The 12376-nt window shown below is 43.9% G+C and overlaps 1 protein-coding gene across 6 annotated transcripts in view; it reads right to left on the bottom strand.

Moving 5' to 3' along the window:
• The window catches only part of wipf1b (WAS/WASL interacting protein family, member 1b), a 32576-nt gene extending 27698 nt beyond the window's left edge, over positions 1 to 4878 (bottom strand). For 4 of the 6 annotated variants that reach the window (XM_052504821.1, XM_052504823.1, XM_052504822.1 and 1 more), the window contains exon 1: positions 4299 to 4644. The gene's annotated coding sequence lies outside the window, so the exon portion shown is untranslated. Of the gene's footprint in view, positions 1 to 4298; positions 4645 to 4684 lie in introns of those variants that run through there. The other 2 variants (XM_052504824.1, XM_052504825.1) reach the window with 2 other exon arrangements.
• Between the last annotated feature and the right edge of the window lie 7498 nt (positions 4879 to 12376).

Raw genomic sequence — 12376 nt, 5'->3', positions numbered from 1 at the left:
AGCAGTTAAACACAGTTCTGTTACAATGAGGTTTGTTCAGTAGGCTACAGGCCCAATACACTATCACTGCATATTGGCTATGCTTGATTTGCCCTACCAATGTTCCATTGAGAAACTCTATTTCAACATTTGAGGTACTGTATATGACCACACTGGTAATAGATGATTGGTTGTATTACTTGTGAGGCACAGCTGAGTGATCGTAATCATTTACTTCCTCTTTGTTGTACTGGACTGATGGCCTGCATCTGATGGTCAGTCTGAGGGAGCTGCAGTCACCTGCCTCTCACCTGACTCACCCCTCTGAGAAAAGGCAGTCTTCCTGCTGATGACGAAACTTTAAAAAAGATGCACTATGCAGAAATCACTCCACCATTTCCTGGTTGTTAAAATTCTAATAGTTATTTCAGTTTGTGACAAAACAAGGAAGTATAGTGTAGAGAATCATTGTATCATCTAAACCACTGTGAATTATATTTTCCATAAACAAAAATGTTGTTTTTTCAGCTGTTTGAAGCTGGTGTACAAAACCACAAGTAAAAGACGCAAAAAACAAAACTTAAGAAGGGGAAGAAATAGAGCACATAGAACAGATCTACTGCTTCTTAGACTTGCTTTCAATGAGACAGATCTATATAAACACGTTTCTATGTGAATTTGGTCAGGTCACCTAAAAAGTGACATATTGCAGCTCTGACTCAGTTGGTGCAGGAGGCAGAGATCAACTAGGAATGCCTTGGAGATCAACTAGGAATGCCTTGGAGATCAACTAGGAATGCCTTGGAGATCAACTAGGAATGCCTTGGTGATCAACTAGGAATGCCTTGGAGATCAACTAGGAATGCCTTGGAGATCAACTAGGAATGCCTTGGAGATCAACTAGGAATGCCTTGGAGATCAACTAGGAATGCCTTGGAGATCAACTAGGAATGCCTTGGAGATCAACTAGGAATGCCTTGGAGATCAACTAGGAATGCCTTGGTGATCAACTAGGAATGCCTTGGAGATCAACTAGGAATGCCTTGGAGATCAACTAGGAATGCCTTGGAGATCAACTAGGAATGCCTTGGAGATCAACTAGGAATGCCTTGGAGATCAACTAGGAATGCCTTGGAGATCAACTAGGAATGCCTTGGAGATCAACTAGGAATGCCTTGGAGATCAACTAGGAATGCCTTGGAGATCAACTAGGAATGGAGATCGCGATGGACCGGTGGGTGACCACTGGTCTAACGATTGAAAACAGGGATAGTTTGGGGATTTCTCCCCCAGAGTCAGATGAACTCGTGGACATCATGTGTATGTCTCTGCGTCGAGTATGAAGAAAGTAAAGGTAGTTCTGCGACCATGATAGCTGTTCCCATTGACTTCCAGTCATTGCACTTCACAGTTCCCAGGTCCAGAACAAATTGAAGAAAACATACAGTATTATACATAGACACGAGTGCCTGGAACCACCTTCTATCTCACAGAGCAAGTTAACAGCAGACCTGGTTTCAGAAAACAAATAAAGCAACACCTCTACCCCATGTGACCAAAAGTGTGTGTGTACATGTACTGACATGTGTGTGTATGTACTGACATGTGTGTGTATGTACTGACATGTGTGTGTGTGTACTGACATGTGTGTGTGTGTACTGACATGTGTGTGTGTGTACTGACATGTGTGTGTGTGTACTGACATGTGTGTGTGTGTACTGACATGTGTGTGTGTGTGTGTGTGTGTGTGTGTGTGTGTGTGTGTGTGTGTGTGTGTGTGTGTGTGTGTGTGTGTGTGTGTGTGTGTGTGTGTGTGTGTGTGTGTGTGTGTGTACTGACATGTGTGTTGTGTGTGTGTGTGTGTGTGTGTACTGACATGTGTGTGTGTGTGTGTACTGACATGTGTGTGTGTGTGTGTGTGTGTGTACTGACATGTGTGTGTGTGTGTGTACTGACATGTGTGTGTGTGTACTGACATGTGTGTGTGTGTGTGTGTGTACTGACATGTGTGTGTGTGTACTTACACATGTGTGTGTGTGTACTGACATGTGTGTGTGTGTGTACTGACATGTGTGTGTGTGTGTACTGACATGTGTGTGTGTGTACTGACATGTGTGTGTGTGTACTGACATGTGTGTGTGTGTGTGTGTGTACTGACATGTGTGTGTGTGTGTGTGTGTGTACTGACATGTGTGTGTGTGTGTGTGTGTGTGTGTGTGTGTGTGTGTGTGTGTGTGTGTGTGTGTGTACTGACATGTGTGTTTGTGTACTGACATGTGTGTGTGTGTGTGTACTGACATGTGTGTGTGTGTGTGTGTGTGTGTGTACTGTGTGTGTGTACTGACATGTGTGTGTGTGTGTGTGTGTGTACTGACATGTGTGTGTGTGTGTGTGTGTGTACTGACATGTGTGTGTGTGTGTGTGTACTGACATGTGTGTGTGTGTACTGACATGTGTGTGTGTGTACTGACATGTGTGTGTGTGTACTGACATGTGTGTGTGTGTACTGACATGTGTGTGTGTGTACTGACATGTGTGTGTGTATGTACTGACGTGTGTGTGTATGTACTGACATGTGTGTGTGTGTACTGACATGTGTGTGTGTACTGACATGTGTGTGTGTACTGACATGTGTGTGTGTACTGACATGTGTGTGTGTACTGACATGTGTGTGTGTGTGTGTGTGTATGTGTGTGTGTGTGTGATAGTGTGTGCACTGACATGTGTGTTTGTGTACTGACATGTGTGTGTGTGTGTACTGACATGTGTGTGTGTGTGTGTGTGTGTGTGCGTGTACTGACATGTGTGTGTGTGTGTGTGTGTGTGTGTACTGACATGTGTGTGTGTGTGTACTGACATGTGTGTGTGTGTGTGTGTACTGACATGTGTGTGTACTTACATGTGTGTGTGTGTACTGACATGTGTGTGTGTGTGTACTGACATTTGTGTGTGTACTGACATGTGTGTGTATGTACTGACATGTGTGTGTGTACTGACATGTGTGTGTGTACTGACATGTGTGTGTGTGTGTACTGACATGTGTGTGTATGTACTGACGTGTGTGTGTATGTACTGACGTGTGTGTATGTACTGACATGTGTGTGTATGTACTGACATGTGTGTGTGTACTGACATGTGTGTGTGTACTGACATGTGTGTGTGTACTGACATGTGTGTGTGTGTGTGTACTGACATGTGTGTGTGTGTATGTACTGACATGTGTGTGTGTGTATGTACTGACATGTGTGTGTATGTACTGACATGTGTGTGTATGTACTGACATGTGTGTGTGTATGTACTGACATGTGTGTGTATGTACTGACATGTGTGTGTATGTGTGTGTGTATGTACTGACATGTGTGTGTATGTACTGACATGTGTGTGTATGTACTGACGTGTGTGTATGTACTGACGTGTGTGTATGTACTGACATGTGTGTGTATGTACTGACATGTGTGTGTATGTACTGACATGTGTGTGTAACTGATAGATCCCAACGCACGCACACACACACACACACACACACACACACACACACACACACACACACACACACACACAATTATTCTTTAGTTGCGTTGTTGTTGTTTTAAATGTGTGTGTACATTTGTCTTATGTCGTAGTGAATTTTTCCATATAGAAAACTATGTTCATGTTTTAAATTGTAAAGTATTTTTGTCTGTAATGTCTCTGTCGTTATGTGTCGGACCCCAGGAAGAATAGCTGTCACCATTGGCGTCGGCTAATGGGGATCCTAATACAATCACAAGCATTTGCAAGTCAGCAGCTTCCTTCCAAGTGAACGCAGAGACATAAAAATGGTCTCCATAAGTTCATCTTGGTATTTTATTAGGATCCCCGTTAGCTGTTGCAGCTACTCTTCCTGGGGTCCACACAGAGCATGAAACATAATACAGAACATCATTAGACAAGAACAGCTCAAGGACAGAAAGAACTACATACATTAACTGACTCTGGAGAAGGAGAGAAAGGACCTCGTTGCCAAAACCCCAAACTATCCCTTTAAAGACAGTTCTGCCAACATCAACAGCATTTCTGGCAAAGTGCAGCCACTAATGTTCCCCAGGAAGACAGGAAACAAAGTCGCAAGTTAAATTCACACTACAATGGTTCCCTTTTCCTCCATTAAACAGCTGTCAAACAGAACACCGACACAGAGGAGAAATCTGAGGAGAAATCTCAACTGTCAGAAGAGAAAGAACAGGAGCTGAGCTAGGACTATGGAAACATATCATATATCGTATGAATGTATCAAATGGATCACCACAATATATTAAACAATTATTACATCTACTCACGGAAGTTGTGCCCAAAAAGGTGACTGCAAATTCCCTCTCTTAGGTAGCTCTCGAAATGATTCTTCCAGAGAACGGGCAAAGAAACGGTACACAGAGTTACAGCGATAGGTGGTAGCTTCCTTAATTTGGTTCCCCTCCTAACCCTCTTTACACATTAGAGAAGTCACAGTTCCACATTCAGTCCAACCCCATGTTACTGTATTTCACTTCCTCAACTTGCTGTGTCATGAACTGACAGAGAGAGAGAGAGAGAGAGACAGAGGTGTGAAAGCTACAAAACCTCTCATCTAGGCTCTCTCTCTCGGTCACACAGTCTGAGCTGAACAGCAGTTTCTATCTCTCTCTCTCTCTCAGTTTGTCCTCTCCTGTGAAAGTCAAAACCTCACCTCTCATCTAGGGGTCTCAGTCACACTGTCATGTGAGCATCACAGAGCTTCTTCTTCTTCACTCCTCTCTCTCACTGAAGTATGTCCTCTGATGCAGATTGAAGACCCTCCTCTCCTCAGAGAGCTGCTGTCAAGAGAGAGAGAGAGAGAGCTCTCCTCTCCTGCTAAAATAGCTTTACTCAGAGTCAGAGCCACTTCCTGTGTTCAGCTTTCAGCCATACTTCCTCTCTTTCAACTCAGTCAGCAGCCTTACACACACGCTCACGCTCGCTCTGTCACACACACACGCGACCCCCCTTTGCATTGTGTAGGCTAATGCTTTGACTCATATGCCAATTTAATACAGTTTGCAGATACAGTCAGTCCAAACAACTCCTAGACACACAGATACTGTACTCTATTCATCTCCAGATACTGTACTCTATTCATCTCCAGATACTGTACCCTATTCATCTCCAGATACTGTACTCTCTTCATCTCCAGATACTGTACTCTCTTCATCTCCAGATACTGTACTCTCTTCATCTCCAGATACTGTACTCTCTTCATCTCCAGATACTGTACTCTCTTCATCTCCAGATACTGTACCCTATTCATCTCCAGATACTGTACTCTCTTCATCTCCAGATACTGTACTCTCTTCATCTCCAGATACTGTACTCTCTTCATCTCCAGATACTGTACTCTCTTCATCTCCAGATACTGTACTCTCTTCATCTCCAGATACTGTACTCTCTTCATCTCCAGATACTGTACTCTATTCATCTCCAGATACTGTACTCTATTCATCTCCAGATACTGTACTCTATTCATCTCCAGATACTGTACCCTATTCATCTCCAGATACTGTACCTCTTCATCTCCAGATACTGTACTCTCTTCATCTCCAGATACTGTACTCTCTTCATCTCCAGATACTGTACTCTCTTCATCTCCAGATACTGTACTCTCTTCATCTCCAGATACTGTACTCTATTCATCTGCAGATACTGTACTCTATTCATCTCCAGATACTGTACTCTATTCATCTCCAGATACTGTACTCTCTTCATCTCCAGATACTGTACTCTCTTCATCTCCAGATACTGTACTCTCTTCATCTCCAGATACTGTACTCTCTTCATCTCCAGATACTGTACTCTATTCATCTCCAGATACTGTACCCTCTTCATCTCCAGATACTGTACCCTCTTCATCTCCAGATACTGTACCCTCTTCATCTCCAGATACTGTACTCTCTTCATCTCCAGATACTGTACTCTCTTCATCTCCAGATACTGTACTCTCTTCATCTCCAGATACTGTACTCTCTTCATCTCCAGATACTGTACTCTCTTCATCTCCAGATACTGTACTCTCTTCATCTCCAGATACTGTACTCTCTTCATCTCCAGATACTGTACTCTATTCATCTCCAGATACTGTACTCTATTCATCTCCAGATACTGTACTCTCTTCATCTCCAGATACTGTACTCTATTCATCTCCAGATACTGTACCCTCTTCATCTCCAGATACTGTACCCTCTTCATCTCCAGATACTGTACTCTCTTCATCTCCAGATACTGTACCCTCTTCATCTCCAGATACTGTACCCTCTTCATCTCCAGATACTGTACCTCTTCATCTCCAGATACTACTCTTGACGAAGTCATCTGCAGAGAGGGAGGAGGGGGGAGGATTCAGAGGGAGGAGAAGGTGGCTTCATCTCCAGATACTGTACTCTCTTCATCTCCAGATACTGTACTCTCTTCATCTCCAGATACTGTACTCTCTTCATCTCCAGATACTGTACTCTCTTCATCTCCAGATACTGTACCCTCTTCATCTCCAGATACTGTACCCTCTTCATCTCCAGATACTGTACCCTCTTCATCTCCAGATACTGTACCCTCTTCATCTCCAGATACTGTACCCTCTTCATCTCCAGATACTGTACTCTATTCATCTCCAGATACTATACCCTCTTCATCTCCAGATACTGTACTCTCTTCATCTCCAGATACTGTACTCTCTTCATCTCCAGATACTGTACTCTCTTCATCTCCAGATACTGTACTCTCTTCATCTCCAGATACTGTACCCTCTTCATCTCCAGATACTGTACTCTCTTCATCTCCAGATACTGTACCCTCTTCATCTCCAGATACTGTACTCTCTTCATCTCCAGATACTGTACCCTCTTCATCTCCAGATACTGTACTCTCTTCATTACATTTACATTTAAGTCATTTAGCAGACGCTCTTATCCAGAGCAAACTTACAAATTTTGTACCCTCTTCATCTCCAGATACTGTATTCTCTTCATCTCCAGATACTGTACTTTCTTCATCTACTTCTCCATCCAACAATGCACAAAAGTCTGTACTATACAAGTATGCTGCAATGACTATACCATGACTAAACATTAAGAACACCTTACTAATACTGACTCTACCAAACATTAAGAACACCTTACTAATACTGACTCTACCAAACATTAAGAACACCTTACTAATACTGACTCTACCAAACATTAAGAATACCTTACTAATACTGACTCTACCAAACATTAAGAACACCTTACTAATACTGACTCTACCAAACATTAAGAACACCTTACTAATACTGACTCTACAAGAACATTAAGAACACCTTACTAATACTGACTCTACCAAACATTAAGAACACCTTACTAATACTGACTCTACCAAACATTAAGAACACCTTACTAATACTGACTCTACCAAACATTAAGAACACCTTACTAATACTGACTCTACCAAACATTAAGAACACCTTACAAATACTGACTCTACCAAACATTAAGAATACCTTACTAATACTGACTCTAGCAAACATTAAGAACACCTTTCTAATACTGACTCTAGCAAACATTAAGAACACCTTACAAATACTGACTCTACCAAACATTAAGAATACCTTACTAATACTGACTCTAGCAAACATTAAGAACACCTTACTAATACTGACTCTAGCAAACATTAAGAACACCTTACTAATACTGACTCTACCAAACATTAAGAACACCTTACAAATACTGACTCTACCAAACATTAAGAGCACCTTACAAATACTGACTCTACCAAACATTAACAACACCTTACAAATACTGACTCTACCAAACATTAAGAACACCTTACAAATACTGACTCTACCAAACATTAAGAACACCTTACTAATACTGACTCTACCAAACATTAAGAACACCTTACAAATACTGACTCTACCAAACATTAACAACACCTTACTAATACTGACTCTACCAAACATCTACAAGGTGTAGAAAGTGTTCCACAGAGTCTAATGACTCTTATGCTTCCCACAGTTGTGTCAAGATGGCTGGGTGTCCTTTGGGTGGTGGCCCATTCTTTATACACACAGGAAACTGTTGAGTGTGAAAACCCCAGCAGCGTTGCAGTTCTTGACACAAACTGGTATCACCTGGCTCCTACTAGCATAACCTGTTCAAAGACACATCTTGTGCCTTGGCCATTCACCCTCTGAATGGTACACAGTCCATGTCTCAACTGTCTCAGGGCTTTAAAAACATCCTTGTTTAACCCTGTCTCCTCCCCTTCATCTACACTGATTGAAGTGGATTTAACAAGTGACATCGATAAGGGATCATAGCTTGGATTCACTTGGTCAATCTGTCACGTTCTTAATGTTTTGTAAGCTCAGTGTACAAGTATGCCTTGTGAGTATTAATGTTACTGCCTGCTTAGATTCACTTGGTCAGTCTGTCACGTTCTTAATGTTTTGTAAGCTCAGTGTACAAGTATGCCTTGTGAGTATTAATGTTACTGCCTGCTTAGATTCACTTGGTCAGTCTGTCACGTTCTTAATGTTTTGTAAGCTCAGTGTACAAGTATGCCTTGTGAGTATTAATGTTACTACCTCCTTGTTCAGACTATCAGGAAGCTGAAGTGAATATGAATATCGCCCACAAACACCCTCGCCGCCATGTGCTTGAGCTGAGTTGGTCACGTGGGTTGGTTACACAGGAAGCTTCCTCTCTTCTCTGCAGACCTGTCTATTGCAGGACGAGAGGCTCGCTCTCATAGCCAGAGATTACATGAAGACATTTTAAAACTCTGTGTTATAGCTCTGGAGACAAACATCTTGCCATGTACAGTAGATCTCTGAAACATGCAGTTACCCTCCAGCTATCCATCCACAATGCTCAGGCCAGTTCGGCTGCTTACCTCCTGATCTGAGGAATGGGAGCAACAGACCAGGGACGACTCAACTCTAACCCAGGTTCAGTACTGTAACAGACCAGGGAACACATCACTCTGAAGCAGGTTCAGTACTGTAACAGACCAGGGACGGCCTCTAGGGAACACATCACTCTGAAGCAGGTTCAGTACTGTAACAGACCAGGGAACACATCTCTCTGAAGCAGGTTCAGTACTGTAACAGACCAGGGACGGCCTCTAGGGAACACATCACTCTGAAGCAGGTTCAGTACTGTAACAGACCAGGGACGGCCTCTAGGGAACACATCACTCTGAAGCAGGTTCAGTACTGTAACAGACCAGGGAACACATCACTCTGAAGCAGGTTCAGTACTGTAACAGACCAGGGAACACATCACACTGAAGCAGGTTCGGTACTGTAACAGACCAGGGAACAAATCTCTCTGAAGCAGGTTCAGTACTGTAACAGACCAGGGAAGACTCAACTCTAACCCAGGTTCAGTACCGTAACAGACCAGGGAAGACTCAACTCTGAAGCAGGTTCAGTACTGTAACAGACCAGGGACAGCCTCTAGGGAACACATCACTCTGAAGCAGGTTCAGTACTGTAACAGACCAGGGAACACATCACTCTGAAGCAGGTTCAGTACTGTAACAGAACAGGGACAGCCTCTAGGGAACACATCACTCTGAAGCAGGTTCCTCAGGCAACGAGAGAACACAAGGCCTGCTATGGGCCTGGTGAAAGGTAGTCCACAATGGGCCTAGTGAAAGGTAGTCCACTATGGGCCTGGTGAAAGGTAGTGCCCTATGGGCCTGGTGAAAGGTAGTGCACTATGGGCCTAGTGAAAGGTATTGCCCTATGGGCCTGGTGAAAGGTAGTCCACTATGGGCCTGTTGAAAGGTAGTGTACTATGGGCCTGGTGAAAGGTAGTGCCCTATGGGCCTGGTGAAAGGTAGTCCACTATGGGCCTGGTGAAAGGTAGTGCCCTATGGGCCTGGTGAAAGGTAGTGCCCTATGGGCCTGGTGAAAGGTAGTGCCCTATGGGCCTGGTGAAAGGTAGTGCACTATGGGCCTGGTGAAAGGTAGTGCCCTATGGGCCTGGTGAAAGGTAGTGTACTATGGGCCTGGTGAAAGGTAGTGTACTATGGGCCTGGTGAAAGATAGTCCACTATGGGCCTGGTGAAAGGTAGTCCACTATGGGCCTGGTGAAAGGTAGTCCACTATGGGCCTGGTGAAAGGTAGTGTACTATGGGCCTGGTGAAAGGTAGTCCACTATGGGCCTGGTGAAAGGTAGTCCACTATGGGCCTGGTGAAAGGTAGTCCACTATGGGCCTCCTGAGTGACGCAGTGGTCTAAGGCAGTGCTAGCTGTGCCACTAGAGACTCTGGGTTCGAGTCCAGGCTGTGTCGCAGTCGGCCGCGACCGGGAGGCCCATGGGGTGGCGCACAATTGGCACAGCGTCGTCTGGGAGGGTTTGGCCAGCAGGGATGTCCTTGTCCCATCGCTCACTAGCGACTCCTGTGGGGGGCCGGGCGTAGTGCACACTGACACAGTCACCAGTCAAGAAGCAGTGTGGCTTGTCAAGAAGCAGCGTGGCTTGTCAAGAAGCAGCGTGGCTTGTCAAGAAGGCTTGTCAAGAAGCAGCGTGGCTTGTCAAGAAGCAGCGTGGCTTGTCAAGAAGCAGCGTGGCTTGTCAAGAAGCAGCGTGGCTTGTCAAGAAGCAGCGTGGCTTGTCAAGAAGCAGCGTGGCTTGTCAAGAAGCTTGTCAAGAAGCAGCGTGGCTTGTCAAGAAGCTTGTCAAGAAGCGTGGCTTGTCAAGAAGCAGTGTGGCTTGTCAAGAAGCAGCGTGGCTTGTCAAGAAGCAGCGTGGCTTGTCAAGAAGTTTGTCAAGAAGCAGCGTGGCTTGTCAAGAAGCTTGTCAAGAAGCAGCGTGGCTTGTCAAGAAGCAGCGTGGCTTGTCAAGAAGCAGCATGGCTTGTCAAGAAGCAGTGTGGCTTGTCAAGAAGCAGTGTGGCTTGTCAAGAAGCAGTGTGGCTTGTCAAGAAGCTTGTCAAGAAGCAGCGTGGCTTGTCAAGAAGCAGCGTGGCTTGTCAAGAAGCAGCGTGGCTTGTCAAGAAGCAGTGTGGCTTGTCAAGAAGCAGTGTGGCTTGTCAAGAAGTAGTGTGGCTTGTCAAGAAGCAGTGTGGCTGGGTTGTGTTTCAGAGGACGCACAACTCTCGGCCTTGACCTTTCCCAAGTCTGTCTGGGAGTTGCAGCTATGAGACAAGACTGTAACTACCAATCGGATACAATGAAATCGGGAGAAAAAGGGGTCAAATTTTTAAAAATGTTATAAAAAATAAATATTGAAAAAAAATAAGTTTGTGCACTATATTGGGCCGTTTGTTTGTACTACGAATGTCTGCGTGTCAATGAGTCAATGTCCACTATGCCTCAGATGACATTTCAGAGCTGTGGGAAAGTCTACATTCCTTGGCTACAGTGACGAGTGACTCCATAAAAAGTCATAAAGCTGTCTGTGATGTGAATCGTAAAGCCAAACGCTGCATAGTTTGGTACAGTATAAACAGATATTGGTTTACTGCACTCTACGGTAGTGTGTGTGTGTACACGAGGTATACTGACTGACTGTGTGAGCTGCACAAAATCCACGAGCGCAGGTTACATAATGAAAGCTACGGTATAGCAATAACTCAATGACTTTAAAACTCAGATGAGGCTTTTTTTTCTTCTCATCGTGCAAGTATCCATGCCAACGCAGACTTCATAACCACCAAGCAGAGAATAACGCGTGATGTCATCTGATACAACTCGAAACAAATGGAATACAAAAATAAAAACAGAGATATCATAACATAACGCTACCATGTTTCCATTTGTCCTCAAAAAAATGTTTTATAAGCAAGGGTGTCGCAACAGATGTGACCACTCAAGGTGTTGCTGCTGCCATCCCATCTCATCCATTGCAAACATGTTTTGAAATTCAGTTATTTGCGCAATTATAATTTAGAATCCCCAAACTTTGACAAATCGATCTAGTACTCAAGTTCAACATAACATAAACATCGACCTACTTGTGGAGACAGTATGAGCCACTCCTTCGCCGTAAACACAACTTTAGCTCAGGATTTCCGCTTCATCGGGGTTTCCACATTGTACCCGGAACTTTTAAATTATATGCATACAATCAAGAGTGCAATTTGATGTTTTATCAATCTGCCATCACTCTATAACTTACGTTTCTGTCCAAATCTTCGAGCGTTGTGTTTGTCATGTCGCTCGAAAGACTGTTTTCGTAAAACCGACTGGGAGAATGTAATGCTTCTCTCGCTCCAATCCGGGGCCTTTGCGGTGATGCAATATTTCCAGATGTGCAACTTGTCCAAGTTTGAACAGTTGGTTCTGTGTATAAAGACGTTTACTGATGAGAGGAGAACAGAACAGATACGTGTTGACTACTGTAAAATCTCAAATAATACGTTAAAA

Source organism: Oncorhynchus keta, unplaced genomic scaffold (genome assembly GCF_023373465.1).
Source record: "Oncorhynchus keta strain PuntledgeMale-10-30-2019 unplaced genomic scaffold, Oket_V2 Un_contig_20651_pilon_pilon, whole genome shotgun sequence".
Lineage (NCBI taxonomy): Eukaryota > Metazoa > Chordata > Actinopteri > Salmoniformes > Salmonidae > Oncorhynchus > Oncorhynchus keta.
Note: the sequence above shows the minus strand (reverse complement) of the source record. Positions and strands in the feature narration are given on the sequence as shown.